We start from the raw sequence: 4,758 nt of genomic DNA on the forward strand, positions 1-4,758 counted from the left end.
TGTCTCTCAATTTCTCCATCTCTTTCTGTCATGTTTAGAGATACATAGGTAAACTTAAAAAAGAAAAAGTTCCCTAGGTTATCTGCAGCTGGGTTTGCGATCCACAGCTGTAGGACAGTTGTTGAGAACATGGGTGAAAGGCAGCTGGAGCCAAATACCAGTGATTATAAATTAGCAAGCTAATGTTTTCTGAATGCTAACTATATGCCAGGCACTTTGTGAGTATTAATCCATTTAATTCTCACAACTCTGTGAGGACAGATATTATTACTCTTATGTTGCAGATGAGGAAATAGTTAATTTGCCCAGCGTTGTATACCAAAGTGTCAGGCAGTCAGGGTTTAAAGCATATCCTAGAAGGACTTGGCTGCTATGCCAAAAAGTTTTTTTTTTTTTTTTTTTGTTATCACACTTTAAAAAAATAATTATTCATTTTATTTTATTTATTAATATTAGTCTTCTTTAATTTGACTAGAGAGAGACGAGAGTGGAGGAGAGAGAAAGTGAGCCACCAAGTCTGGAACTTGAACTGTGGTGGGTCATGTGGGAGTCCAACATCTTAACCATCACACCACCTGCTGGCCCCTCTGTAATCACTTTTAATAGTTCAGTGTGTATCATCCATTCAGAATTTATTTATGCATCTACAAGTAACTACAAAATTACTTCCCCCCTTCTTACACAAAAGATAGCATACTTTTTTTTCTTCTATGATTTATTACTTACATTCAATCATTGTACATATCTCTATAGCACATAATATGTTTTTCACACAATTAAATCAAGGATATTACCATACATATCATTATTTGGGGGGGGGAGGTTTTTGCTATAGGGCGTGTGTGCTCACGGGAAAGAGAGAGAGAGACAGAGAGACAGAAAGTGAGAAATCATCCCCCAGGGGGGATGGCCACACTGCAATCCCTTCTTCTCCATTCTCCTCTTGGGAACTTGGGCATGTGCACACATGCGCCCGGCATGAGTTTAAGTCACTGGGTCTGGGACTCGAACCACGGTCGACTACATGGGAATTCAGCGACATAGCCACCATGCCAACTGCTGATCCCATTACCATATATATCATTTTCAACAGAGAGCTTTACAATCAATACAAGTGTATCTACACTTGTCCTCTCTACTATCAGAACTTGAGATCTTTCAAGTTCTGCCATACAGTGCATTCAGTATATATTGTGTGAAGATGTATGATGTTTGTCTTTCATAATCTGACTTACTTCACTTAGCATTAAATCTTCTATATGCATCCACTTTTTTTTTTGAAGAGGTTTTTTTGCTATAGGGTGCGTGCACTCACCAGAAAGACAGAGAGAGACAGAGAGACAGAAAATGAGAAATCACCACCCCATGGGGATGGCCACGCCGCAATCCCTTCTCCTCCATTCTCCTCTTGGGATCTTGGGGATGTGCACACATGCGCCTACAGGCGCCTGGCTGGAGTTTGAGTCACTGGGTCTGGTACTCAAACCGTGGTCGACTGCATGGGAGTCCAGCGACATAGACATTACACTAACTGCTGGTCTCAATGCATCCACTTTGAATCAAATGACAGGGTCTCATTGTTCCTTATGGCTGAATAATATTCCACAGTGTATATGAGCCATAGTTTTCCAACCTATCCACCAGTTCTTGGACATGTAGGTTGATTCTCAGCAATTGTGAATTATCTGCAATAAACATGGATTTGCAAGTATCTATCTTTCTGATTGTTTTTCCAATTCTTCAGGTAAATACCAAGGACTAGTATTACTTGGTCTCCATAATCTTTGGGACATGGTGAAAGTAGTCATTAGAGGGAAGTTCATAACAATTAATGCTCAAAAGAAAAAAGAGAAAGATGGCAAATAAATAACCTGGCTATAACCTGACACCTCAAGGAACTAGAAAAGTAACAACAAAAAGACCCCAAAGAACCAGCAGTTAGCGTAATGGCTATGTCGCTGGACTCCCATGTAGTCGACCGCGGTTCGTGTCCCGGACCCGGTGGCTTAAAACTCACGCCGGGCGCGTGTGCGTGCGTGCCCAAGATCCCGAGAGGAGAATGGAGGAGAAGGGATTGCGGCGTGACCATCCCCCCTGGGGGGTGATTTCTCGCTTTCTGTCTCTATGTCTCTCTCTGTCTGTCTGTCTGGCGAGCGCACGCGCCCTACAGTGAAAATATCTCCAAAAAAAAAAAAAAAAAAAAGACCCCAAAGATACTACAAGAAAAGAAATAATAAAAATTAGAGCCCAAATAAATGAAATAGAGAATAAAAGAGCTATACCTCCCCCAAAAATCAACAAAACAAAAAGCTGTTTCTTTTTTTTTTTTTTTGAAAGGATAAACAAAATTGACACCCATTAGCTAGACTTATTAAGAAAAACAGAAAAAGGAACCAGATACATAAAATCAGCAACAAAGCTGCTGGTATTGCAACAAATATATTAGAAATACAAAGAAAAAATCCAAAGAGAATTCTATGACTATATGGAGGTTAAGGCACTGTAATCCCACATAGCTGACTGCGCAGTTCAACTCCTAGACCCAGTGGCTTGAAAATCACGGTGGGAGTATGTACATGCATGCCTAAAAAATCACTAGAAGAAAGTGGAGGAGAAGGATTTGTAGGGTGGCCATCACACCTCCCCCTGGGGGAGGGGGGTAGTGGTGATTTCTCACTTTCCCTCTCTTTGCTTTCTTTGTCTCTCTCTAGTGATTCTACCTACACTACAGAAAAAAAAAGACAAAAAAACAATAAATGTAATACATCACATCAACAAAAAGAAAGATAGGGGATCAGGAGTTAGTCTAATGGCTATGTTGCTGGACTCCCATGTAGTCAACCATGATTTGAGTCCTGGACCTGGCAACTTAAACTCATGCCAGGCACATGTGCATGCGTGCCCAAGATCCCAAGAGGAGAATGGAGAAGAAGGGATTGTGGCATGGCTATCCCCCCTGAGGGGGGATTTTTTGCTTTCTGTCTCTCTGTCTTTCTCTGTCTGTCTGGAGAGCGCATGTGCCCTATAGCAAAAACCTCTCCAAAAAAAGAAAAAAAAACCCAGAAAGATAAAAACATAATCACATCAATTGATGCAGAAAAAGCATTTGATAAGATACAACATTACTTCAAGATTAAGACTCGCAGGAAAATAGATATAGAAGGTATATTTCTCAACACAATAAATCCAAATATGGTGGGGTTGGCAAGTGGTATGGTGGTTAAGGCGCTGGATTCCCACATGGTCGACTGCAGTCCAAGTCCTGGATTTAGTGGCTTAAAAATCACAACAAATAAATAAATGTTTTTTAAAATAATAACAAATAAAATTAATTTTTTTAAAAAGCCAAATATGACAAACCCATTGCTAATATCATACTGAATAGGGAAAAGCTAAAAGGAGAACAGGACAGGCTGTCCACTTTCTCCATTTCTTTTCAACATAGTGCTGGGGGGCCCTGCCGAGCCGGCGGAAGCGGGAGCCGGCCGGGCGCCAAGGCTGCGTCCGGCCCCGGCGGCGGCAGGAGGCGGGCGGCCTCTGGGCCAGCAAGCTGAAGCTGAAGAGAAGGAATAAGAATTTGCAACTATAAGCAACAGAAAGAACCTTTAACTGCCTTAAACCAACTGAGAAATACACTATAGAGAAGGATTTTATCTACCTATGGACAGTGAGAAGATGATGGATACCAGCCCTGCATTACCTCAGGCAAGAACAGGAACTACCCTGCCATTCTTAGGGAAGCCAGACACCCGAGGATAAGTCACGCTGCAGACCTCCACAACACCACTCCTGCTAACCACAAGATGGCCGCTGTGCCACATCAACTGATGGTCAACTCTGCTTACCAGAACTGCTTTCCTGAAACTGTATTCCATGGAGACTCACCTACAGTTGCGGAACTGCACGAGACCCACACTTGATCCAACCTTGAATGGAATCTATTTTCCCTATTGTTAAAAACTTTGGACTCGTGACCCCTCTCCCTCTACTCGCAGGTATCGCATTTTCAATGACCCCTCTGGAGGATAGCTGTCTATAGCAGAGATAGAGTAATTGGGAGAGGGGGAAAGGGCTGAGGGTCAAACATAGGATAAAAAACATATTTATATGTATGAAAGTAGAAATGGAACAGTATTGGTGACGACATGCTTGATTAAGACACTATGTAGTTTATCCTAGATGGGAAACTACACTTGGTGTGTTGTGATGATACTCAGGGAATGAGTGTTAGGCAATATAATTTAATATAAAAAAAGTAATAAGCAGGAGGAAAAAAAAATGCACATTTGATGACTGAAGAGAGTTGTATGGACACAACTGGGGTCTACTTTATAATATGTTCATTCTACTCCCTGGGGTTTATGCCTAGGATCAGATTTGGATACATGTGTAAGGATATGTCAGCTGTGCTAGCTAGTGGATATACTTAGACTAATTGAGTTCATTGGTAGAACAATTGAATGGGGGGGGGCGGAAGCCATTGAGGGCAATCATGAATGTCAGGGACAATGGAGGAGGAAGATGGGACATGGCAGAGGGTGGGGATGGGGAACCTAGGATGGCAAAACAAAAGGCAAGGTATGCAGGACACAAAAATTGGGAAATCATTTGCTGAGAACATATATGTTGATGTGCTTGATTGAGCCAATGCACAGTGTATTTTGGATGGAAAATTCATATGTGTGTTGTGATGAGAAAAAAAAAATTTATAATAAAAAACAAAGTACAAAAAAAAAAAAGGAGAGAGAAGAGGATAAA

Source organism: Tupaia chinensis, unplaced genomic scaffold, assembly GCF_000334495.1.
Source record: "Tupaia chinensis unplaced genomic scaffold, TupChi_1.0 Scaffold143737_1, whole genome shotgun sequence".
Classification (NCBI taxonomy): domain Eukaryota; kingdom Metazoa; phylum Chordata; class Mammalia; order Scandentia; family Tupaiidae; genus Tupaia; species Tupaia belangeri.